The 27760-nt window shown below is 42.3% G+C and overlaps 1 protein-coding gene across 2 annotated transcripts in view; it reads left to right on the forward strand.

Moving 5' to 3' along the window:
- The window catches only part of SHC3 (SHC adaptor protein 3), a 164552-nt gene that overhangs the window by 68179 nt on the left and 68613 nt on the right, over positions 1-27760 (forward strand). The window lies entirely within an intron of this gene.

Consider the following 27760-nt stretch of genomic DNA (forward strand, 5'->3'; position numbering starts at 1 on the left):
TACTGAGGCTGCACCTGACACATAGCAGATGTTCAGTAAATCTGCATGGGGTTGTTACCACAAATCTCCTTTTGCTACTCACTCCTGATAAAATGCTGTGTATAATAACATCAAATGCTGATTGGTATTGTTATTATTATTAACCAATTCAATCCAGGGTGTTTTTTTCTAACTGAAGAGAAAGATTGGTTTGATGCAACAAACTGAACTTCTTGAAAATTTGTGGTGATGTGGCATTAATTTTCCCTTGAGCTGATGTTGTCTAGTATTTCATTCTGTGTATCTGTTTTACTAAATCCAATGACGAGGATGAGGGTGATGCTAGAACTGAATACTTACCCTGCTCCAGACACTGTGCTAAGATGTCATTCATACATTCAACAAATATTTATTGAGCACGTACCATGTCTAGTCACTGTTTAGATATTGAAGATAAAACACCAAGTAAGTGCTTACCTTCTGTTGTGGGGAGAGGGAAATATGCAAACATACATAAGTAGGATATTAAGGGGAACCATGTGAACATGCCATTTTTATAGATGAAATGATCCAATATCAGTAATTTTATATAGTTCAGCACAGTAATTTCAGATAGTGATGAGGGTGTGTGTGGTCTTTTCTCAGCAACCTCGGGAGGCAGATTGTGTGTATTTTGGGGATGAGGATACGGGATCAGAAAGTTTATGCAAATTGTCTAAGACAAGATAGCTAGGAAAAGGCAAAGTCAAGAATTGAGCTAGAACAGTCTGAAGCCAGAGACTACAGTCAGGAGTAGCCATTATACTGCTGCTTGAGTGAAGGGGCTTGCATCCTTCAGAAAGGCAGAAGGACTCGCAAACCCCACAAGTACGCAGTGCAGAGGGGCATTATTTGGAGGATGAAAATTACCCGCTAATGACAAGACTGTCAAGATGCATTTGCTGACCATCATGGTGTGATAGTCTCGAGCAGGGTGGAAAGAAAATGAGTGTAAGTGTAGAGTCTGTGCGAGGCACTTGCAGTTGGCTGGGAAGCAGCGGGCAGTGCATGGAAAGAGAAGGATCAGCCGCGGGGTCGGCATGGCCTCTGTGAAGACTGCACTGCCCGCGTTCACCTGACTGTGCTCATCCCGGGCATGGCGATGCCCCTCCTTTCTGTGCTTCAGAAACTCATAGTTGAATTTCCCCAAAGAATAAAAGGATACATAACAACATAGAAGTCTTTAACAATTTAATAGGAATAATTTATAGAAAAGATAAGGCCCTCACTACATCAGATAGCAAATGAAGGGTGGGATGGGGTGGGGAGAGGATGGCCTTGGTGTAGGGGTGGAATGGGCAACCCCCACGGTGGTCCTGCTACCTAGCTCGAGGTGGCGACAGCACAGTACAGATCTCTGGATCACAGCAGAGGGGAAGCACTTCTCACCTAATGTGGGCTCCCCTGCAGCACAAATTCCTTTACGAATCCATCAGGTTGGTTGAAGAGGGGTCATGGGGCCGATCTGTGTTCTGTGGGCACTATGACTTGGAACGGGGCCCTCAAGGATTTGCTATACATACTTAAATCATTTCATTTGCTAGAATAGTGTTCTCGGACTGGAGCATAAATACATCAATGTCACCTGCGGAGTTAGTTACAACACATATTGCTGAGCCGACCCCACAGAGTTTTGTGATTCAGTAGGTCAGAGCTGGAGTGTGAGAATGTGAACTTCCAACAAGTTTTCAGGGATTGCTGATGCTGCTGGTCCAGGTAACCCCGTTCAAGAACCAGTATTTTAGAGTTCTATTTTTAACTTCAGAACCATTTGCGACTACCATCTATGAAACCACAGCTTTGAAAACGAATCTGTTTATTTTTTTTCAATTGATCCCACTCATCCACAAATTTTAAAAATGGAGAACATAGATGACTTGGTGACTGAGAATGGTTTAAATAGAATCCATAAAATGAATCCGTGGTGTTCATTCCCCCACTCTCCTTAAGAACCATCTGGCATGGTGCATATTTATAATCCTCATGCCAGAATCACATTTGTGTCACAATGTACCTCTGTGACTGCTCCTTTTCTGTCTCTTCCTCCGAGTTCACTTATCCCCCAGACACATCATTCCATAAGGATCCCTTTGCTCTTGACAGAGGCAGCCTTTGGTAGTAGGTTTAGAGTCTGACCGTCTGGGTTTTTGTCTAGTCTCCACAAGTTTCCAGCACGCGACTTAAGCCCTCTGTTTCTTAGCTGCCCCATCTTTAAAATGGGAATCACAATGGCACCTCCATCCTAGGGCTGAGAATTAATTGAACTAATATCTGAAAAGCATTTAACAGGCTGCCTGGGACATGCAAGGGCTCAAACATGTTGACAAATATTGATATTCTCATTTTTATTTTCTCCTCCCCATATTGGTAATCTCATTGCTTCAAACAACACTTCCAGGTACGTAAGTCACAAGTCTCTATCTCTAGCTCCGAATTTTCTCTTGAGGTTCAGGCCTGGGTTATAGTAGCCTAGCCTGCTGGACATGTCTTTTTGGAGGTAGCCAAGCAGCTGCTGAATCCTGAACAAACTTATTCTCATAACTTCTCCCATTCTCCCCTCCATTACTCGGGTCAGGCTCGGCTCACATCTCCGAATTCTTGTAACCGCAATCCACGTGGTCTCCCAAACTCAAAAGCTTGGAGTTGGTTTCATCTCATCTTTCTCCCTGTCCAATTACAAATACCTGCTGACTCTCCCTCAGAAACTCCCTTGTCATTTCTCTCTCTTTCCTGTCTCTCTGCTTCAGTTTCCTTTGTTCCTGCTAATAGGTTAATGCGCCTCAAACATGTGACTCCCTATTAAACATCGTCATTTACCATTCTGTGCTGAGCACAATGAAAACGTTCTTAGCTCAGCATTGACTGTTAAGTTCTGCTTGCCTGGCTGCAGCATGCCTTTCCAAACATTTCTCCTAGTGCCCATTCAGTGTATCCTGCACACTGAATGCCTGCTGTCCATTCTCCTGGTCCTCAGTCCATGCCCCGCCATGACCCTCCAGGCTAAATATTCAGCCACAGATGTATTTACTTTTGTCCTGAGCTGCAAGGCCACTATGTCCATATTCATCTAGAGACTTTGATTTCACTGTACATCATATTGAACTTTTAAAGACACAGACTACTTTTCATCTACTTTTAAAGACAGAAAGTCCTCAACATCATCAGTGGGTTTTTGGAAACTGCAACTTTAAGTGAAATGGCGTATAACAAAACCAATATTTTTTTTCTCTCCAATGGTATAATGAAATGACTTTGCCATACATTGTTTTGCTTAAAGTCAAAGTTTCCAAGAAACTATAAATGACATTAAGCGAGGACTTACTGTATCATCTGCTGTAAAACACTTCTTATTGTGTAATCACTAAAAAAAGAAACACTGTCTATTAAAATATGACACAATGCTTTCATATCACTTAGAATCAGTTTATATATATTGGAAACACTATTTGGGGTTTTTGCAGGCACAGACTTACATCATTATAACACTTGTACATCTCCTAAAAGGAAAAATAAGCAACATAAAAAAGTTATTCCTGGCTGGGCGCGGTGGCTCACGCCTGTAATCTCAGCAGTTTGGGAGGCCGAGGCAGGCAGATCACGAGGTCAGGAGATTGATACCATCCTGACCAACACGGTGGAACCTGTCTCTACTAAAATACAAAAAATTGGCCATGCGTGGTGCTCCGTGCCTGTGTTCAATCGCTTGAACCGGGAGGTGGAGGCTGCAGTGAGCTGAGATGTGCTGCTGCACTCCAGCCTGGTGACAGAGCAAGACTCCATCTAAAAAAAAAACTCCTAAAGTCTTCCATAAATTCAGAGTCTGAATATACAGAATCATTTCTTGTCCCAGATTCATTACCACCAATTTTTTTCCCTAAGTTTTATTGTCCATTAGGTCATTTGAAGAACACTGGAAATCAATAAAATTGGAATCTGAAAACAGATGGGGAAATATTTAAAACCAAAGGTGGTTTTCAAAAAGATCAATGCCATTGATAAACTGCTAGTTAGATAAATCAAAAACAGAGAGAGAAATTCAAATGATCAATATCAAGAACAAAGGAGCAGCCATCATCCTCGCACAGACTGTGGACACTGAGAGAATAATAAGGGCATTAGGGAAAACTTGATGCCAATGAATTTGACAACTTAGATAAAATAAACAAATATTTGAACGATACAAAAACCAATGTTTGCTAAAGAAAAATAGAAAATCTGAATAGGCCTATATCTATTAAATAAATTAAATGATTGTAAAAAATTTTTCAGAGAGAAAACACCAGGGTCGGGACCAGTGATGAATGCTACCAAACATTTAGGAAAAAATAACATCAATTATCCACAATCTTTTCCAGAAGATAGGAGCAAACACTTTTTAGTTCATTATAAAGGCAGTGTTATCCCAATACCCAAACCAGAAAAAGACATTATAAGGAAAGAAAACTTACGGACCTAGACACAAACCCAAACAATATATAAACAAATTGGATCAAGCAATATGTCAAAAAGAAAATAATGCACTATGCCCTGTAGGGGTTTTCCAAGAATTGTAAAGTTGAGTCAACATTAAAAAAATCAGTGTAATTCTCTATATAGGCAGACTAAATATATATTCATATATATATGTGTGTGTGTATATATATATATGTACATGAAAATCTCAACAGATACAGAAAAGACTTTGACAAAATTCAACATAAAGCTCAACAGATACGGAAAAGGCTTTGACAGAATTCAACATACATTCATCATAAAAACTGTCAGCACCCCAGGAATAGAAGGCAAGTTCCTCAGTCTGATAACAGGGCATCCACTGCAAATCTACAGCCAATATCATAGTTAATAGTGAAAAACGAATACTTTCCCTCTAAGATTGGGAACAAGGCAAGTCAGTGCAGTAAGGCAAGAAAAAATACAAGCCATTCAAATTGGACAAGAAGTAAAAGCATCTTTTTTTTTTTTTTTTCGGCAAATAACATGAACATCTACATAGAAAATCCTGACAAATCTACATGAAAACTATTAGAACCAACAAGTGAGTTTAGCAAGGTTGTAGGATACAATGTCAAAATACAAATATCAATTGTATTTCTATATACTAGCAAAGGTCAGTTGGAAAATAAAATTCAAAAAATGATCATTTACAATAGCATAAAAACATAAAATATTTTAGTGTTACATTTAACAAAATATGTGGAATATTTATATGCTAAGTATGATTGAACATTAATGAGAAAAATTAAAGATCTAAATAAACGGACAGATATACTGTGTTCATAGACCGAAGACTCAGTGTTGTTAAAATGTCAAAATCTTTCCAAATTGATTTATAGATTTAACATAATTCCAGTAAAAGTCCCAGTAGGCTTTTTGTAGAAATTGACAAGCTGATTCTTAAATCTAGAATAACCAAAATAATTTTGAAAAATCAATTCAATGATAATTGACACTAGCCATCAATAATTCAAAAAGTCATCAATACAATGTGGAATTAGCGTAAGAACAGATTTAAATGAAATAATTCTAAGTGATAAAAAACAAGATCTCGATATGCACAACAATGTGATGGCTCTCAAAAACACTCCGCTAATTAAAATAAGCCAGATACAAAAAGCTTCATACTATAAGATTCCCTTTATATGACATTCTAGAAGAGCTAAAACAATAGAGAAAGAAATTAGATCACTGGTTGCTAGGATCTAGTGGTGGGGAAAAGCGATATTGCTTACAAAAGGGGCGTGGAGAAAACTTTGGGGATGAAATCTCTTGATTTGATGATAGTTACGTGTCTATACATGTTTTTCAAAATTTATAGAACTGAGGCTGGGCATGGTAGCTCCCAGCACTTTGGGAGGCTGAGGGAGGAGGATCACTTGAGGCCAGGAATTTGAGACCAACCTGGGCAACATAGTAAGACCCCCATCTCTACAAAATTTAACAAAAACCTCCCTCAGAGCTGAACATCTAAAAAGGGTTTATTAACAAACCTGATTCTTAAAAAAGCTCTCAACTCTTTTGGAATTCTCTTTCAAATTAATCATACCCATCCTGCAAGCTTTGATGCATGTGTGCAGGCAATGGTAACTATATCATGACAGTTACCTGGCCCACAGCAATTTCAGAAATGTTAAAATTAGAAAAAAAAATACTCATCTTGATCAATTCTAATGTTAAAATAGAAAAAAGTACTCATCTTCTCTTTCCAACTGTACTTTAAGACCCTTGATGTCACCATATATCTCATGGGCTTTTAATTAACATTTATTGGGTCAATTAATGAATTCTACAGCAGAGAAGCTCCTTAGACTTGAACTAATAGACGGGTAACGTTGTGCCATGGGAGACAAAGGGAATGCATAGATAAAAATCAGGCATGAAATTTAGAGAAAATAACTATGCCTTGTGGATCAAAATGTATTCATTTTTTCCTGATTATAAAAATAACACCAACAAATTAATATGTGCTTATTGATACAAAATTGGAATAACCTCCCATCCACAAACTCACCACGGTTAAGATTTTAAAATATCACATTTTAATTGCAAGACGCACTCTTTTCACATGTTAATATTTCTGAAATCTGGATGCATTTTATATTCACGTGTCTTCACAGCTGCTTCTGCCAGGGCCGTGGCAATTGTGTGGTTGCTGTTGGTTCTGGGCGTGGGCACGCTTGGAGTTGTTTGTGTTGGCAGAATTAGGTCAATGATCAGTACACCAGCATTTCAGGGAATGACAGTCCTCTCTGTTGGCCAAAGTTCTTTCCCTGAACCCTTCTGGAAAGGTCAAGCATTAAAGCTTGCAGGATGGGCTTCAGCGGTTTGGAAGAAAATATTGAAAATAGTCACAGAATATTTTTTGAAAAGCTGCTGTATCACCTACATTCTCGATGGATCGGAGGATGATATTGCATAGAAAAGCACAAATGTGAACAATTCTGAATCAAAGGGTTCAGAAGTGTTCAAATGGGAACGTGAAGAAGTTGGAGGAGAACTTTATTTCGCTTACCTATTTGTTTATATGTATGTAAGAGTGATAAAGAATAAAAGGTGATCATTAGCAAGTCTAAAAGAGTTCTCTAAAAGTGTCAAAGAAAAAGTCTAAGTGATAGGAAAGTGTTGTGTCATAGTTTTAATTGGCTATGTTTTTTCTTTACTTGTGAAACATAAAATATGATCTATTTTATAATCACTTGCTCCTTCAATTCTCTTAAATAGAGCTTGTAATTTCTTCATTTTTTCCGTGCATTTTCAAACTTTCTATACGATTTATACTAATAGAAAAGACATAAGAATATGATGAAGGAATCCTCCTTTTTTTTTTTTTTTTTACGAGTCTTGCTTTGTTGCCCAGGTTAGAGTGCAGTGGTGCCATGCCCAGGCTGGAGTGCAATGGCACTATCTCAGCCCACGGCAACCTCTGCCTCCTGGGTTCAAGGGATTCCCCTGCCTCAGCCTCCAGAGTGGCTGGGATTACAGGCACCTGCCACCATGCCCAGCTTACTCTTGTATTTTTGGTAGAGACAGGGTTTCACCATGTTGGCCAGAGTGGTCTTAAACTTCTGACCTCATGTGATCCCCCTGCCTTGGCCTCCCAAAGTCCTGGGATTACATGTGTGACCCACCATGCCCAGCCNTCTTGCTTTGTTGCCCAGGTTAGAGTGCAGTGGTGCCATCTTGGCTCTAGAGTGTAATGGTGCAATCTCAGCCCACGGCAACCTCTGCCTCCCAGGTTCAAGCAATTCTTCTGCCTCAGCCTTGAGTAGCTGAGATTATGGGAGCTCTCCATCATGCCTGGTTAATTTTTGTATTTTTAGTAAAGATGGGGTTTTACCATGTTGGTCAGGCTGATCTCAAACTCCTGGCCTCAAGTGAGCCACCCACCTCGGCCTCCCAAAGTGCTGGGATTACAGGCTTGAGCCACTGTGCCCAGCCTAAATTTTTTTCTGAACTATTTGAGAATAAGTTGGATATGTCATAGTTCTAACTAGTTAAGTGCATGTTTCCTGAGGACAATGTTATTTTCCTACATATTCACAGCACAATGATCAAATTAGGAATTTTAACACTGACAGAACACAATTAGCTAATTTAATAGTCTAAATCCAAATTCCATCCATTGTCCCAATAATGTCCTTCCCTGATGGTTTTTTCCCTCATTCCAGAATTAAGTTTAGAGTCACACATTGCATTTTGTTGTCACATCTCTTAGGTTTCCTTGAATCTGGAATAGTTCTTTAGCCATTCTTTGTCTCTCCTGACATTGACAGTTTTTGAGAGTGCATGCCAGTTATTTTATAGAATTTCTATCAATTTTAATTCTCCTGTTGCTGTCTCATTAGTTTCGGGTTATGCATTCCTGGCAGGAGATGATGTAAATTGTTGTGTCCTTCCCAGTGCATTATCATGGAGGTACATGATGTCACTGTGGCCCAGTGTTGATGATGCCAACTTTGATGATTTAATTAAGATGGTATATTTTTATGTGCATTTTTGTTGTGATAGTGTTCCAACTGTATAGAAAATGTTGGATTCATCTTTCCTTCTTTAGAATCATAAGCATTTTCTCATCATTAAATGCTGTTAATATATTTTTTTCATTATTGAAAAAGCAGAAAGTCTAAAGTATCTAAAAGCAATGGAGATTGAACCCCATTACTTTGCAAACTTGGGTTTGAGATTCCTTGACGAACCCACTGGGAGGCATCTTCTGGTGGCCCACAGAGGAGACAAGTGGCCCTTGGAAAGGGCCTGTGGGAACTCCTGGCCCAGCACATAGTAGGTGCTCAATTATTGTTTGTCGAAATCTTAAATTTTCAGGAGTCCAGGGGAGTGACTAAAAATGAAGCAAGCTGCTAAGAGCACCAGCTCAGAAGATGTGACTCATGAGACAAACTCCATGTGAAAAAGTTATATTCGATAATTCCTCCTTCCTTTCTTCCCCCAGGGCCTTTTAAAAATGAAGATTAGTACATCTGCATCTGCTTAGCAGGATGGAAGTCACTTATTTTAGAAAACACAGCTTCCTTTGTTTGGCATAGTGCTTTGGGATAAAGTTCTTTCTCTTCATGTTTTCATTTTACTCCTTATAACCTTGAAACATGAAGACTTGTTAGATAAAGATTAGGAACTTATAATTCTTTTGAAGTAAAGCCTTTGAGCACTGAAAATTAAATTAAATTGGCCAATCTGTAATTTCCTGTAATTTAGTTAAATGCACTTTAATACCTAAAATATCTGCTAAAAGAGATGTACTTTGTTGGATGATGAGTCTGATCCTGCCTCCTATGGGGAGGTGGCTTGTGGCCAGTTTTCTTTTCAAGAGAACAAGCTCTTTCTGGGCGCTGCCTGTTGGTGTCCAGGGCTGGCTGGTGGCCTCCTCATTGTGGAGATCCTCTCCTCACCCGGGGGTCTCTGTAGTGTCCTCTCTGGTGGACCCTGTCTGGTCCATGTGGTTGAACACCTGCATGGATTGAGTCCCTTTCTGTCACCATCACACATTGTCCGTGGCATTTTTATGAGGTTCTGGCCATTCTGTCTTGCTCTCTTCTGTTTCAACAAAGCAATCTTCACTTTCCCACGTTGGCATGGTCGACCTTTGGGACCAGTAGTTGTGTGCATTTTAGGATGATGAGCAGTCCCTCTCACCTTCACTCTCCAGATGTCAGTAGCACATCTCCCCTAACATTGTGACAACCTTCAGACTTTGCCAGATATTCACTGGGGGTTAAAACGGCTGTACCACACTAACCTACATTCTTTAGAAATAAATTATATTGCCTTATAAAAGTAATATATATGCACTAGATAAATTTGAGAAAACAAAGAAGTGTACAAAAAGAGGACTTGGGGTTTAGTTAATTTTCTACATATTTGCAGTCACGCTTTATGCAAAATCTCGTGCCCTTCATTTTTCTGTTACGAATAATGTTAAGTAATCATGTCAATACATTAATTGTATGTTGTATGCATATATTAATATTATCACTCTCTCCCCCTCCAACCCATTTGCTTAGTGTTCATGGAAATTAGCTTGTGAACCCTTGTACATTTAGTGGGAGCTGAGTCAAATCACAGATCTCCCTTGGGGGTGCATTGGATGGAGCCTGCCTCACATCTCTAGGCTCCTGGAACCCAACAGACCAAAGCAAGTAAGAATTTCCTGGCTTTCTAGGAATCTCCAATCATCTTGTCCCTACTTAGTAGCAGGCAACATTTTTATATGTTTGGTTGAATTCTTGTTTTATTTAAACAAGCCTCTCTCATGCGTATTCAATGTTTGTGCGGGTAGTTGAAGAGAACTGGCTCCTTGGAACTCTATGTGCATAGCTTTCTATGTGTTATTTATTATTTTTTAGCTGTGGTTTGTTTACATCGGAGGCAGCACTTTCTGACATGTGGCCAGACGCCCACAGAGACTTTTAATAGCTGCGGAGGACAGGGAGTGCTGAGGGATGCTGCCTCGGATGTCCCACGAGAAACATGTTATCATCCAGGTTTGGAAGTGTCTTAGCTCAATTATTTATAGCCTCAGGCAGGAATTCTATCATTACAGGCATGAAAATGCATAGCAAAGTGATGATGAATTTGGAATACTGGAATACTGGAGGTCTAATTTTGCTCAGAATGAAGGAAGAGAGGAAAATCAATATGAAACTCAATCTCTCTGTCCTTGCCCTGGAGGTGGGGGTGTCGGGCTGCACCTGAGCCCTGTGACTGTGCCCACAGCTCTTGATGTGTGGCTTTCATGGGGATAATTTTTTTTGGCTTATTTTTAGTTGTTCCTTATTTTTTAAGTTGTGGTGAAATATATACCACATAAGGTTTACCGTTGTAACTATTTTTCACAGTGGCATTAGGAACGTTCACATTGTTGTGCGACCATCACCACCCTCCATCTCCAGAGCTTTTCATTTTGCAAAACTGAAACTCTGTCCCCATTAGACAACAACTCCCCACTTCCCCCTCCCGCTAACCCAGCAACTCCCATTCTGCTTTCCGTCTCTATGAATTTGACTACTCTAGCATCCTCATCTGAGTGCAGTCATACAGTATTTGTCTTTTTGTGATGACTTATTTCTGTTAGCATAATATCCTCAAGATTTATCCATTTTATAGCATGTGTCAGAATTTCCTTCCTTTTTAAGGCTAAATAATATTCCATTGTCTGTACGGACCACATTTTGTTGGTTCATTCATCAGTTGAGGATATTTGGGTTGTTTCTACTTTTCAGCCAGTGTGAATAATGCTTCCATGAATATGGTGTACATATATGTGTCTGAGACCCTGCTATCACTTATTTTGGTTATGTACTCAGAATTGGGGTTGTTGGATCATATGGTGATTGTATGTTTAATGTTTTGAGTAACCACCATACCATTTCCCACAGTGTCTGCACAGTTTTATACTCCAACCAGTTCCTATTTCTCCATATCCTTGCCAACACTTGCTTGTGTTTTTTTTTTTTTTTTTTTTTTTTTTTTTTTTTTTTTNTTTTTTTTGTTGTTGTTGTTAGTGGCCAGTCTGATGGGTGTAAGGTGGTATCTCATTGTGGCTTTAGCAGGAATGATCTTTTGCACTTGAATCATGCTTTGCTTTATATCCCAAAGTCCCTGGGCATGCAAGTTGACATTGGCTCTCCTCTTGAGTGGTGGGTGTTTGCTCATGACTGTAATGCCAGCTGTCCCAGACTGACCTCACCATCTCCCTTCCAGCATGCAGGGCTTCCGTTGCAAAGTAGATCTCCTCTCACCCTTACATCCCTACTGTGTGACTTCAAAGTGGCTACTTACTCTCTCTGGCCTCGGGTTCCACTAATGAAATGGAAATCATAACGATCCCTACAGTATTAAAAGATAGATACATGCAAAGTTGTAGAAAAGGGCCAGACACTTAGTAAACACTCTGTTAATGTCAGTTGTTGCTGTTATTATTATTACTTCTACAATCTTCCTACCACTGGCATGTCGTTGCTGCTGGATCACCAGGCTTAGAGTCATCATCTTCAAATTGTGTGAATTCTTCTTTGAAATGCTTCTTGGGGTCCTGCCTTCCTTCCACCACACCTTAGGCCTTCCCGGGCCTTGTCACTTCACCCAGGGGCTAATGCTCATATTCATCCACTGAGAACGTGGCCAACTCTTCTTCCCTGACCAGGGCTTTCTGAAAAAATGGCCAGTTCCTGTTCTGAAATCGCTTTCAACATATTCAACATATTTTTCCCTAGCTTCAAAAACTACAATGACTCCTAATGACACAGCAAATTATATCCCAAGCCTGCTGCCTGGTGTTTTTGTTTTTATTTTGGGATTTAATTGCACAAATATTAAGTGTGTTGTTCATTGGGTTTTTTTATGTATGCATTCACCAAGTAATAGTCACCCAGACCAAAGAAAGTCCTTGTTCCCCACCCCATCAGTAACGCACCCCTCCCCCAAACCCCTGTCATTTCCTTTGAGTGTTTTTGTGTACCAGAATTGTGAACACTTTTTCACATTTATGTGCTGGCTGGTTTAATTTCCTTTCTTTTGAATTATCTGTTCACATCACTTACCCATTTTTTTAAATTGGAGTCTCTTTCTTATCAATTTGTGGGAGCTTTTTGCATATTTTATATGTGCTGGAAATATCTTGCCTTATCATTTTAAAGATGTTTATTAGAGAGTAGCCAAATTTTTGATTCTTGATCGCTTCATCCATGCAGTCAAGAATGTTTCTACCACTCCCAAAAATCTCTTGTGCCCTTTTTGAATCAGCAGGCTTTTCCAAACCTCCCTGAGGCAACCACCTTTCTGGCACTATTATTCTGCCTTTTCTAGAGTTTGATATAAATGGAATCATTCTGTGCAATTCTATACAAATGGAATTATTCTGTACAAGATCTTTTGTGTCTGGCTTCTTTCACTTAGCTTAATGCTTTGAGAACTACCCATGTTGTTGTGTGTTATTGCTAGTAGGAATGCAAAATGGTACAGGTGCTTATGAAAACAGGTGGACAGTTTATTATAAGGTTAAAGATAAATCTACTATGCTATTCGGCAATAAAAATGTATGTCCACAATATGTCCATGTTCATAGCAGCATTCTTTGTGATAGTCTCAAACTACAGACCAATTATCCATTGACTAGTGAGCAGATAAACAAATTTTGATATGTGCTTGCTATAAACACTACCCAGCAATAAAAAGGAATGTACTACATGAACTACTGATACATGCAACAACATGAGCTAATTTCTTTTTTTATTAAAACAATAGATGATTTTCATAATGAGTCAAACAAGGTAAAGGTATAGAAAGAAAAGATAGTGATAACCAGTGTTAATAACTTTCCAGATTTTTTGATACACACACACACACACACACACACACACACACACACACACACCCCTCTTCCTTCTTTTCTGTTAGAAATGGAAATCATACCATCCCCATTATTCCACAATTGACTTTTTTTTTTTTTTGAATGGATCAGTATATCAGGGTCTAAAACCTGATTTTTATAGTTGCAAATCATATGGCTAAATGATAATATTGTCAACAATTCCTGGTTTTGCTAGGCAAAACAATGCTGTGAGAACCTTCAATGTCCCTACACCCTTCTACGATGAACCAGACTTCACAGGTGGGCCACTGCAGATGACTCCTGAAGTTCACATATCACATGCAATTTAGGAAAGTGGCCCTTTCTTCACAACTTTGCAGCACTGAGTGATAATAATGCTGTCAAGTTTTACCAGTTTTATCATCAAAACAATAATTGCTATTGCTTTCCTTTGAGCATTTTTGCATACCAGAAATGTGATAACTTTTTTTACATCTATGTGCTGTCTCATTTCATTTTCTTTCTTATGAATTACCTGTTCACTTAACTTGCTCATTTTTGTTATTGGAGTCTCTACTTTTTTATCAATTTGTGAGAGTTTTTGCATATTTTGTATGTGCTGGAAATATCTTGGCATATCATTTAAAGAATGTTTATTAGACAGTAGCCAAATTCATGAAGACAGAAAGTAGAATAGTGGGGTCTCCAGGGACTGGCCAGATGAGGCTGTGGGGAGTTATGTGAAATTATTATTTAATAGGTATAGAATTTAAGTTAGGAAAGATGAAACAGTTCTGGGAATAGATAATGGTGATGGTTGCACAACAATGTGAATGTACCTTATGCCACTGAACTGTACACTTAAAAATAGTTGAAATGGCAATTTTTATATTAAAAATGTTTATTAGAATGTGTCTATCAGCCATTCCTTTATGGCTTGTAGTTTTCTTGTCTTGACTATCTCCTTCACTGTAGATCAAACTAATCTTTTAATGTTTTCATTTACTTTTACTTTTTATATATGGATTTTTAGTTCACCCATAATAAGATAACCAGTTAGTCCCAAGACTCCCCACTGTGTTGAAATGCCATTGGATTGTATGTTAAATTACCACATACTCTGTTTCTGAACACTTGATTTCAATCTACTGGTGACATTTGTTTTCCATTGATGCATTTGTTTGTGTGCCATTAATTCTGGTTCTGATTTTGGTTGTGTTATAGTCATGCTTTTTATCTAGCAGAACATATTACTTCTTGCCATTCTTTCTCGTTGTTTTAAATATTTTTTCAAAATTTTTGAAAGGCACTCTAACATATTGTTCAGTACAAAAAAGATCTTAGTTAGGATGACAATTATAATCAAATTAAATTGATATATTAATTTGGGGAGAATTACCTTGTAATAATATTTCATTCTTCCATCTGGGGACATAGCATGAGCTTTCATGTATTCAGATCTTGCTTTATGTCTCTCAGTGCAGTGCTATGCTTTTCTTCATGCAGGCTATATCTGACTTGTTATACTATGTCTTGCACAATTTTGTCCTAGATGTGCTTGGGGGATCCTCACCCTCCCCTCATCATTTTCATTTTTATTAGAGGAAAAAGATTCTTCCTCCTTTCATTCTGCATCACCAAACTCTCATATTTGTTCCCTTGGTTTTCACTCCTGAAATCTTTAGGAAGGTCATCTTACCCAGTGTTCATGATATCACCCCTGTTGGTTTCTTGCCTGTTTTCTTTCCCTGTTGTGGGTCCTTCTGCAGGTCACTCACTCCCCTTTCTCTGCAGCTGCACCCTGGTGCACCCCTAATCCACATGGGCCCAGTTGACCTCTCTATTCATCATTTCTGTGTGCTTAGCTCATACTCTCCTCTCTGAAACCTCCTCAGCCTCTAAGACCCTGTGCAGCCTCACCTCTTGGGGGAAGCCTCCCATAAACTCCAATCCCCTGGAGTGACAGAAAAGTGGCAGGTATTGATCACACTGAACTCAGCATTCTTCTTAACAGAGCACCCAGCCAAAATTACTGGGGAGGGGGTCAGGTGAAGAATTACTTCCCAACCATAACCTTACACTCGGGAGGCCATGGTCTTGCCTTTCTCCAAAGCCATTGCCACATCAGTTAGCATACTCTTTGGCTGGAAAATCTTTGTCACTTCTCTTCACTCTATGCATCTAGTCTCATGTTCTCATGTCACAGAGAGGCCCGTTCAAGAGCTTTGTGGTCTTGGCCAATGTCCTGGACTCTCTTTGCCTCTGGAGAGGAGAGAAATAGGTGGAGATTAAATTTTATATATAATATATGGGTGGAGGTATATTTTATCTCCACCTTGGAGTAAGGGCAACGTCCACATCTACTGTCATAGAAATCAAATGAGATGCTATCTGCAGGGCCTCACTGACCGTGGTTCGTCCATGCTGGCACTTGGGGCTCCGTGTGCTTGCCTGTGGGCCTGAGTATGTGCATGGGTGATTTTTAAAGGCAGGGAAGGTATGTTTAGTTTAGTATTCTTTTTTAAGAGCTGGGGCCCTGCCCGGCAGGCCTCTGGGTGACATGCTCTGCTTCTCCCGAGCCATGGCTCTTGAGGGCTTCCTACTCCTCACTCCGAGAAGGGGCTGGCTGTGGTATGACTTCCTGGGTCACTGTGTAGACTGCTGAAGTCAAAGCAGTCAGGGGCTCCTGGCAGGCTCTGAACCCTCCCTGTCCTCATGTCCCCAAGAAGACCTGGGACCTGGGAAAAAGTGGCTCTGAAGTCTGGAAGAGCTCAATTCAGATTTTGACTCCACCAATATCGTGTGATCTGGGAAGAGTTACAAACTTTCTCTGAGTTTATTTCCTTTTATTTTGGTTTATTTTTCCCAAATGGGAAGGATCACTTCTTTGTCTTAGATATGGTGGTTCAGTTTGAGGGGCATAAAACTCAGCAGCTGCTTCCTTGCTTAAGGGGAGTGCTGGCTTCTGGTGGTGTGTGAGCTTTGGGGCCTGAGGCTGGTTCTCAAAGAGCCAGATACTCTGCCCCAGGTCCCAGTTCCCTCCTTCCTTACCCACCCCTAGGCTCTGCCTCCTAACTCCAAGATCAGCATTGTACACAGCACCTCCCAGATGTACTTCCTAGAAATTTTACTCTGTCTCACTCAGGCCTTTTCTAAGGTTCCCTTTTGCCTTCTGTCCTCCTCCAATTCTATCAGTGGGGCTTGTTTTCATATGCACATAGAAATACAGAAATATGGACAGAAAGAGGTCAGAGATAAGGACTAAGATGGGACCGACAGCTTCTGGTGCACCCTCCGGTAGAACTGCCATGGAATGGACAGGCTCTGTCCAGTGATCAGAAAGGGGAAATCCCTCTTGGAGGCAGATGCTGCCACAGAACAGTGCCACTGAGTTGATAGCACTGTCTACATAAATACTGTGGGAAGTGCACCTCCCACAGGAAGCTTTGCAGATGAGGGACACCATTCACAGCTCATGAAGAATAAACCAGCATCTTCTCTCTTGCCTTGCAGGTGTGGTCTCACCCAGAACGGTTTCTGCTGCTTCCGTGGTGCCCAGGCTTTTCTGGCTGCCTCCGCTGGGTCCTCCCCTGGGCGCTGTGGATGCATTGTGCCTGCTGGAATGTTCGTGCTCTCTGTTCCCATCCCTTTGCCATGACAATGACCCTATGCTTCTCCCCTACACCGTCCTGTGCCTGCTGTCCGTGCGGACCCCTCTCCGTCCAGTTGTCCTATCTGCATTTTCCCACACCTCATTGTACCCCCCTCCTCTTTTCTGGTGGCCTTTCTACTGATTGCATTGTACCTCTTTCCCTGATATTAAAGATGCTTTTAAAAACAACGGATCCATTATGTCCATGGAGTCTTTATTTCTAGAAGTTATACATTGGTTTCTTGTATTCTGTGTTGTTCATTTTTGTTGACAAAAACGATCAAACTCTGTAAAATGTTTAAAGAGGTTTTTTCCTTAGCCAAATTTGAGTGACCAAGGTGGGAGACACAGTTTCAAGAGGTCCTGAGAATATGTATCCAAGGTCATTGGGTTAAAGCTTGATTTTATACATTTTAGGGTAACAGAAGTTACAGGAAAACATCAATCAATACAAGTAAAGGTGTACACTGGTTCAGTCCAGAAAGGAAGGACAATTGGAAGCTTCCAGACCATACGTGATTTCAAAGATTTTCCTGATTGGCAATTGATTGAAATTTATCTTATCTGAAGACCTGGAATCAACCAAAAGGAGTGTCAGGGTCAAGATAAGGGGTTGTGGAAACCAAGGTTCTTAGTATGGAGATGAAGCTTCCAGGTAGCAGGCTTCAGAGAAAATAGGTGGTAAATGTCTCCTATCCAACCCAGAAAGGTACCAGACTCATAGTTAAATCTCTCCTGGGTCAGGAAAAGACCTGGAAAGGGAAGGAGATTTTCTACAGAGTGTAGATTTTCCCCACAAGAGACAGCTTTGCAGGGCCATTTCAAAAATGTTAAAGAAATGTATTTTGAGGTAAAATACATCGATTTCCTTCAGGGCTTACTCTCTGTCATGTTGGTATCTTACTGCTACAAAGAGTCTGATCTATGAATCTTAAGATCTCTGTTCTCATCTTAATGCTGGTCTGCTGTACCTGAATTCTAAGGGAGGAACATATAATGAAGGATGTCTGACCCTGTCTTCCCATCAAGACCTGAACTAGTTTTTCAGGTTTACTTTGAAATCCTCTTGGCTAACAGGAGAGGTCAATTCAGTTGATTGGTGGGCTTAGAATTTTATATTTGATTTACATCGTCTAGAATTAGTTCATAATAATCATAATCTGTCATTGTCTTATAAATGCCTAAAATAAAATGTCAACAAGGGAGGAACTTTTTGAATGAGCAAAGTGGACCACCACGAGAAGCAGGCACGTGGGATCCCTTAGTCCTCCCTCCTACACTGACTGTCTGGGCTCTGTGGTGGCCCTGATCCCCCCACAGGCACCCCAAGAGTAGAGGGAGGAGCTCCTTAAAAGGGCTTCCAGGCTGCAGAGAGGCCATCTGACATCACACTTGTGTTTTCCTCTCAGCACTGCTTGGTGAGGGGAGGGGAAAGTTCTGATTTGCTCTGGCTAGTCTCACAGAGTATGTCCACATTAGTTCCTCCTAATGTAGGAGCCAGTGCTGGAGAAATTATGCTGTGACAAGGTGGTCTTCACTCTAGGAATCAGGGAAACATTCATTAGGCTCCTTGGATGAAAGAACTTCTGGTATTTGCTGATTGTTATTATGTGTTTGATTTTGTTGCCATCAGTTTCCTTGATTGGAAAATAGGAAAATTAGTTTTCATTCCAGTTCCCCTGTGGACTTCCTGAGGGTTTGTGCCTCATAGCCAAGGACACCTGGAGGCCCTTTATGCACACATACATGTCATGTGGGCGGATGGGTGTGCAAATGAGCTGTGGAACCCATGGTGGTGAGGAGGGTATGCAATCACCCCATGGGCCATGAATGTGCATGTGTATATACAGATTGTGTATATGCGTATATATTTATTGTGTATATGTGTATATATTTATTTGCACATAAAATCTATCTCAGGATCAGGGTATGTGCCTTCAAGAACTGGAAGATGCACAAGCAGCTTTGATTTGGATACTGTGTACTGTGAAATACATCTTTGGTCTTTGTCCTGTTTGCTGGCACACAACGAAAAGTTTCTAAAATCCTTGGGAACTTCAAAGTAATGTGTCTTTTTGTATGCTAATGAGGTGACTGGTGGCTGGGGGCTGGTCACAGGAAAGGCCAAGGCAGGGTTAGAGGGTTGGGACTTCCAGCCCCATCCCCAATCTCTGGAGAGGAGAGAAGGGCTGAAGGTGAAGTGATCACCAATGGTTAATGATTTAATTAATCATGCCTATATGATCAAAGCCTCTATAAAAACCCAATGAGACTGAGTTCAGTGAACTGCCAGACAGCTGAACATGCAGAGGATCCTCTCTATGGTATCACGTCCTGGGAGGGCATGGAAACTCCACGCTCCTTCCCCCATACTTTATCCTATGCATCTGTTCATCTGCATCCTTTGCGATATCCTTGAGAATAAGCCAGTAATTATGTTTCCCTGATTTCTGTGAGCCATTCTAGCAAATTAATTGAACCCAAGCTAGGGGTGGTGGGAACCCTTATTTGTAGCCAGTTAGTCAGAAGCAGAGGTAAAGTAAACTGGAGTTTTATTTTACCCCAGTGGGATTGAGATTGGTGTTGGAAGTGGGGCACAGTCTTGGGGACTGAGCCCTCAGCCTGGGGTTCTGAATTAGAGGAAACCCAACTGGCGTCTGCAGCATAATCGATGTCTCATTCATGTGGTGGTGTGACAGCAGAGGAAAACAATTCTGTTTCTTCCATGGAGATATTGATGATGATAACATTAATAGTTAATTTGTGTGTGCCCTATGCCAGGCTCTATTAATGCTAAGTTTTATAGATTCATAGATATGCCATTTAACCCTCACTGAAAGCCCCCAGTACAGGTTTGATTGTAAATCACCCATACAGATCCAGGGCTGTTGGCCTGGGCAGAAGCCACTGTGCTGTAAATCTGGAAATGTGGGATCCTGAGGGTTTTATTGAGGAAGGAACTTGTGTGGCTGCTCACTGGGCAGTTCTCGCCAGGCTGATGAGGAGGCGTTTGGGAAGCATTTCTAGAACTCTAATGCCTTGAGGGTTGATGAGCCCTGTATCTTTATTTGGAGAGCCAATCTGTGTCTTTGGGAGGTGGGTACAGTGTTGCCTTCTGCAGGTTTGCACTCCAGAGAGCCTTGTATGAAGCTGAATTAAACAGAAACTAGAGAAAATTCGGCCCCTGAATGGAACGATTATGGACAACATGTCTGTGTGGCGCAGGACTGCCCATCAGGTCTGCATTCGAATCATGTTGTCTCAGCCTATTTTTAGTGGCCTCTGAGACCTGTGTCTGTCCACCTGAAGAATCCTATGGATAAAGATTTTATTGAGCAGGTTTCATTGGCACATTTCTTCACCACCTCAGGGATCTGGCACGGGGAGCTGCGAGAGCATGGGAGGCAGACTGGCCCCTCCATTCTAGATCCGTCTGACTGCCTTGGCTGAAGAAGGCACCTGAAATGATTTAGCTGCCACTTTACAAGGAAAAGTGAACAGAAGGCTGAGGGAAGAGACCAGGGATTCACTCCAGGTTTATGCGGTCAAGACTGGTACAAAAGGGAAACGCTGTGATGGAGGCTTGCCCTGAGCTTCATGGGACGCAGGCAGAACGCCTTCAGAGCACTTAGAACAAGTCCCAGAATGATGTCAGGCCCCACAGTGGTCCCCTTTTCTTTTGTTTGTGTGTTTCTAAAGGGCAGAAGCTTTGGCGCCAAGGCTGCTCACTTCACCTGTCCATGCTTTATGACTAAGGAAGCAGATGTCAGTGGAACTGAGATCTTTAAAGCCTGTGGCATTTGATCACACAAAATGCATCTTTCCCAAAAGATAAGTAGTTCCTAAAAACTGGCAGTGAAGATATGCGTGTGCAGGGTTTTCATGGGTCTCTGGATTCCACACCGTGTTAGGCAGCCCCGTCCAGCCCAGTTCAGCCCCTCGTGGCTCCAGCGCCGTGGCGGTCCAACTTCTGATGGCTCATGTGAGGGACACGGCACCATCTCCCTCAGAGAGCAGCACAGATGGGAGCTCCTTCCTCATTGCCTGAGAACTTGGCTTATTTATGAAATTGTGGGAAAGCTGAGGAGTATGGATTTCTCCCCTTGACTGGCACATCAACATCAGGAAGCAGTCAATTTGAGAGCAGAAGGCTTTTTCTAACCCAACTGTTAGAATTCTAAAGGAGAAGAAAACATTCAGTGAAAGCATTTATAAGAATAAAGCAAGTCTCTGATCTGTCCAGTGAAGATGCCTCTGACATGACTTGTGACCTCAAGTGAACTTTATTAATTATTTACTTAAACCATAGAAGAAATATTAGCCTCAATTTTGTCTCTGTTGGGCTTTACTTTTTGGTCAATACGTTCTTAGTAATCCCAAGAGCTTATCTTTCACTCTGTGAGATCTCTTTCAGCATGGTTTAGGAATCTCTTTTCTAGTTTCGTTATTTGGGCTTTTATGTGGATATATAGGATACTTTTTTGACATCTGTTTAATAATTACCAACCAGTAGTTATATATACCTACTGTGTACATTTAAACACCTTTCCAGGGCAAACCGATGGCTGAGGCACAGAACAAGGTCTCAGGAGAATGCTGGGATTATAATGGTACAGGTGAACTGCTAAGGTGTAAGGGAAGTCAATTTCTCCAGTGGTGTGCAGATTCTGAAATCCACGGCTCTTTCGCTGTGTTTGCGACATATAATATTGAAGTGGTTTCAACACATCTCGGTCGAATGGCTTTTTAAAAAGTCAGATTTATGGTATTTTTGATGCCTACGATTTCTGACTCTCAGTTTTTCCGAATGGTTTGGTTATGGCTGGATGCTTAGTGTGCCGGAGCCGGGAAACTAATCTGCTTGGCTGTGGATGAAACTGGGAAGAAGCCATTGGTTCTGTGTCCCTCTGCCCCTGAACTCTCACTCCTGGTGCCTGGGCTCCTACGTGCCCTCGGCCTGGACTGGCAGCCTCCCAGCTCTGTCCCTGCTACAGATCTGGCTCTCAGACATGGCCCACCTGGCGTCAACTGCTTCAGGATGGAGAAAATGACCCACAGGGAAAAGAGAGAGGCCGTCCCCAAGATGAAAGAGTGAGTCATCTGTGGGCCCGCCCTCAGCATCAGTCTCCGTAATGAAGCACGTCTGTGGGCTTCTTCTCCAAATGGTCCTCTTTTCGTTTTCACTCTCACCATCCAAGTCTGGCCGTCACAACATCGGTAACTTCCCAGCTCATCTCCCTGCCTGCAGCTTCTCAGCCCTTTCCGCCTGTCTGCACACCGCGTCTATTTCAATCACATCAGGGACTACTAAAAAGGCATTGGTTGTTTCCTGTTCCTTGGAGTATCCTGAAATTCCTCTAAGATCTGAATCAGAAAACTCCATGGCTCTGCCTGTCTCCCAGGACTCTGCATACCTGGACCCAGCGAGCTGGGGCTCCTGCATGTCCACCGTGCTCCTTCCCGGTCTGTATTTTTATAAGATCTTCCTCCACTGCCTCTTTCAGCACCTGCTTCTTTGGCATTGAGCCTTCTTTGCTGACCAGGTAACTGACCTCTTGCTCCTCTGAAAGGTAGAATGGCACACTCTAGTCCTTCACAGTACACACGTGGCCGTGTTATCCTGTCTCCTCCACTACTCTGAAGGCTTCTGGGGAGTGCAGCCTGGCTCGCCTTCCCCATGGAGGGAGCTGTGATGGGTTTGGTGTGTGGCTGGTGAGGGAGAGACCCAGGACTGCTCCCTTGTGTGGGGTGTGAGCTGCCGGGTAGACCATGGTGCTGTTTTCTGCCCTGGGAAGACTAGAGAGAAATATTTTTGGTGGGGAAAATTAGGCTGGGTTTGAAAACATCAAGTGTGTGATGATTTTAAGACACTGAAGCGGAGCTAGCCATTGGGTGTGGTATCTATGTATAAAATTCTGATCAGTGGGCCTGTGGGGAAGGTGGGTGAGCCACCTGCTCCCGAAGCATTCGGAACCTAGAGATCGTGAGGCCCCTTCAAACAGGAGGGCGGGAGGCAACCTCAGGGTAAAATGGGACTCTGGTTATGTTTGCCTGGAGTCCATGGGGCACAGGACTCCGACAGTTCAAGGGAGGGGTGGCCCTCCTATGAAGGGCTTGGGAAGAGGCGTGAGCATCTGTTTTGCTGCACTTTGCCCAATCCTCACCCCAAAGATATAAAGAGAGTAAGAGCAAGTTCTCAGTGCCCTCTAAGTCCTCCTGTGGAGGAGGGCGATGGTTTCCTCTGGCTTCAGAGTCAGTGAGGGGCTTAGAGGACCAGGACTTTGACACGTGCCACCAGGGCCTGGGTGGCCCCATGGACTGATGTCCGACTCACACAGGGAAGCATGCAGTGGGAGTGGCTGTGTTTGAGGAGAAACTGCCCTCCTGCTGCAGCCTGGCAGAGGCGCTGGTCTAGGGAGGGGCACCTATGCGGCCCAGTCAGCTCTCTGCTGATGACAGGAGCCACGTTCACAGCAAGAAGCTTCCTACTGGTGTGGATGCTGGGAGGGAGTGCGTGTGTGGGGTGAAGAACAGACACTGTCCGTTTCACCCATGGGTGCCCCCCTGCTCCTGGGGAGGAGTCTTCAAAGAAAAAAGGAAAGTGTTCCTGAGAGGAGACAGGTTGGGTGCAGCCCTCAACTGGAGGTGCTCGCCACAGCTTAGAGGCTGGAGATTTAGTCTCAGGGGTCTCAGTGGAGGCCAGGCGCAGTGGGTCACGCCTGTAATCCAATCACTTTGGGAGGCCGAGGAGGGTGGATCATGAGGTCACAAGTTCGAGACCGTCCTAGCCAACATGGTGAAGCCTTGTCTCTACTAAAAATACAAAAATTAGCTGGACGTGGTGGCACGCACCTGTGGCCCCACCTACTCCGAAGGCTGAGGCAGGATAATTGCTTGAACTGGGGAGGCAGAGGTTGCAGTGAGCCGAGACTGCACCGCTGCACTCCAGTCTGGTGACAGAGCCAGGCTCCATCTCAAAAAAAAAAAAAAAAAAAAAAAAAGAGCCTTGGAGGAGACATACTTGTCTCCAACTCACACAGGGCATGAAGGTAGGAGGACATCCAGGAGCACCAAGGGCGTCGCCTCTTTCCCTACGGGGTACTACCAGCCTGGCCAGAGGGTTCAGCAGTAAGGCTGTCAGTGTCACCTTTCCACCCCTGACCTCTCTGTGGCAATCACCCCCTACAGTCATCCCTACCCCACCCAGGGGTCAGGAGCTGCAGCTGGAATGTTAGGAGGCACTTTTCTTCCATGGCCACCTGGAGGTTCCCTAGGCATGCCTTAGGGAGGGAAGAGGAGACGTTTCCATGAAGTTTAGGGTTTTTACTGTTCTGCTGGGCCTGGACATGTTTATTACTAAAAATAAATAAATGAGGTGACACATATGCGATGGGAGACTTTTTCTCGTGTGGAGGTGAGTGGATTAGGTTCAAGGTTCCGTCCAGGCCAGGCAGGAGCAGGGCCCGCTGAGTGCATGGAATGAGAAAGAACTAGGGGTGTGGGATATTCTTATCGTACCACCACACACTCACCCGGGGTCCCGGTCACACAGTGGCCGGAAGAGAAGGCAAGCGGGGGGGGGATTAGAGGCTGGAACTTTAGAGTCTCAACGTTCACAGAAAAGGCAAGAAACACACAGGGCGTGGCGGCGGGAGGGCATGATGGCGCACTGAGAAGGGTACCTGTTTCCCTGCAAAGTACTGTAAAGCTTCAATCTTTGGCTATGAAAATTGAATCTCAGTATAGGTTTTAATCTGCATTCTTGTTACAAGTAAAGCTGGGTATGTCTTTGCATTTTTCAGAGCCGTGTGTATTGCCTTTCCTGGAACTCTTTGTCCGTATCCTTTGTTCCACCCTCTGTTGGGCTTTTGATGGTTTCCTTGCTGACTTTTATTAAGACAATTACCTTGATGACTGCGAAATGTTACATATTTTCTTGTGCATAATTTTTTTATGCTGTTGAGTGTGCCAATGTTTTTCTTTTATGGCTTCTGGATTTTATATCACTTTAAAGATAGCTTTAATTATCTTTCCATTAAGATAATTAAAAAATATCCTTCCCAGTTTTCTTTACTCATTTCATCGTTTCATTACAAATGAATTGAATTTGTGACCCATTTATAATTTATTTGCATATGAGGCAAGAGACAGGAGCCCAGCGTAATTTTTTTCCTGGGTAGCTGCCCACTCACTCAAATGCTGCTTCATGGGTAACTCCTCTCTACTGATATGCGTTGATCCACGCCAGTCACATAGGTCACTCCTGTGGGGCCTTGGGATGGCTGTAGTGAGATGGATGAGGAGAGAGAAAGATGCTACTATGTGCCTTCAAAGGGTCCAGTTCTGAAGGGAAGATGGTGAAATCATGAGGACAATTAAGGTTCACATCTAGAGTTGGGCTGGCTTCCATGACTTTCAGTGACCACAGAGTTGCCAAATGTCCCATTTTCATGTTAGCTGAGCTCTGAGGTCATGATTTGGCTCACAGAAACAGGGTCGTACTGAACAGAATGTTGAGAAGCAATCCCTATGATTAAAAACCGGGCAAAATTGGTACCTGAGATTCAAATAGGGATTAAGTGGAATTACATAAAACCAAATAATGATTGCTAAACGAACAAATTTAAACTTTACTGCTTACCAAAATGTACTGCACTTAAACAGCAAGAAGGAGAGTTGAGAATAGTTACATTTAAAATTAGATTTTGGAGTTAAAGTAACTCATTCCAGGCATCTAAATATTGCAGTTATTAATAGTTATGCTGCATTTCTATTTCAAACAGAAATAGATACCATCACCGTGGTTGAAATGAGAATTCACACACACGTGTTATCATATGAGCATTAGGAAGGAATTTATGCCAGTGATGAAAAGAGAACATTTTTCTAAAAAGCAGATTGATTTGAAAACTCCTTTGGGGATTCTAAAGGCTCACAAGCAGGATTGTTAGGATTTTCCCCGAGTACACAAGCTCTGAGAAATATCTGGAACTTCTTCTATCTGCAAGTGTACCCTGAGCCGTGTGCATTCTGTTTTGTGTGAGAAGTTTTGGGGAAGAAATGTTGACTGTTTTCAGTGCTTTGTAGTTCCTTCTCACTGGGGATGCAGTTTCTACCTCTCTTCCCCAAAAGGAGCACAGGAGCCCTGGAGTCCTGCTGTAAGCTCTGGGGCCTGACTAGATGAGACATTTGATACTGTGTGTCTTTTTGGATAACTGTCCTCAGAGTCTGATTTTCTCTTTTAGACTCCATGTTGGTGGAATGTAAAATAAATATGGTGCTTATTAGGGATTTTTAAGGAGTGATTAAAGGGAGACACTTCCCCATATAGTATCTTTCTACCCTGCTGGGACCATCGGAGGCTTAGCTGCCTTGATCAATTAAGTATGCCATTTAATATAAGAAATACAATGCAGAGATTCACTGAACTGGTTTTCTAAAAATTAAACAGATACAACATAGATAATGGGTTTATATAGTTCTGTAAAGAAACAATTTGAGCTTCTTTAATAAGCAATCAGCTTTTAGAAAGTACGTTAGATGATATGTGACTGGTCACTTTGATAGAACCACAGTTAGAAGATTATTATAAAATAAGTAGGAGAAAGCGTAAACATCAAAAACATTTGTTTCTTGCTTCAGTTTTTCCATATCATGACGATTCATTGCCTATGGTTTTCCTGGCATCTGAGCTTTTAGGAAAATGTTTCCTTCCCTGCCCTCTACAATGAATTGCGTGGCAAATGGGAAGCTTGTCCTAATAGTCTCTCGACTAACTGATATGGGCATATTTCTTTTGAAAACACTGTGTTGTTATGGTGATTATTTTCCATCTACGTGTTAGAAATTAATTTGAAGAAGTATGGAGCTTAGAAAGCCTATAGAATGTTTCTGAGGACCTGTTATCTTCTCTAATTCACCGTGTCTCCAGGTCCCTATTGATTTTTCTCTGTGCACTAGTATTTTCCCCTCCATGTGTGAGTGGGAAAGGTCACCAGCTCTTTTCTGGACCCCTGACATGGAGCCACCTTTGCCCACCTCCCAGGCATTTCTCACTTAGGCTGATTCATGAGGTTGAGCTGTGTTTCCTCTCCAGCATCCCCTTCCTGCCCCCGCCCCCAGCCCTTAGCTGCTGCCATCCTGTCTTGCTTCCTCACCCTCTGGAGCCCTCCTGCCCCCATGCAGAACCAGGTGTTGGAACCCTGCCCCCCTGGCCCCTCAGCACCAGGGCACTCTGCCTCCTCCACCAGGGCCATACCTGCACACCACACCTGCACACCCCAGCAGCCCCACCAGTGCTGTTCCATGGAACTGCCCTGCACACCACCTCATTGCTGGCTCCTTTATCCACCCTGCGGTTCCTCCTCTCCTTCCAACCCCTCTTGATTTTGTAAGATTCACTAACGGCAGAAACTGGGAATAAAACTCAGGTGACCACATTTCTTTTAATTACATTCTAACTCACTTAAGAAGGATCTTGATCAATCAAGGTGGTTGATTAGGTTTAGGCCTGATGTCCTGACCAAAGCTAAGGAGATAGAGAGCACCACAGTGTCAGGAAGAGTACATTTTAGGGTGCTGCCTCACAAAAATAGAATCTTAGCAAAATGTGAAAAAAAGTGTAGGATTGACACAGATAACTCTATTAGCATCCAGCCGCCACAACAAAGAGAACTAGAATAGTGCCGGCAGAGGTTTTACGATGCCCTGTCTGCGTTTTGTTTAGCTTTGTGTTTTGGAAAAAAAATTAAATGACTCCCAAACTA

This window comes from Cebus imitator, unplaced genomic scaffold (assembly GCF_001604975.1).
Source record: "Cebus imitator isolate Cc_AM_T3 unplaced genomic scaffold, Cebus_imitator-1.0 Scaffold53, whole genome shotgun sequence".
NCBI lineage: Eukaryota > Metazoa > Chordata > Mammalia > Primates > Cebidae > Cebus > Cebus imitator.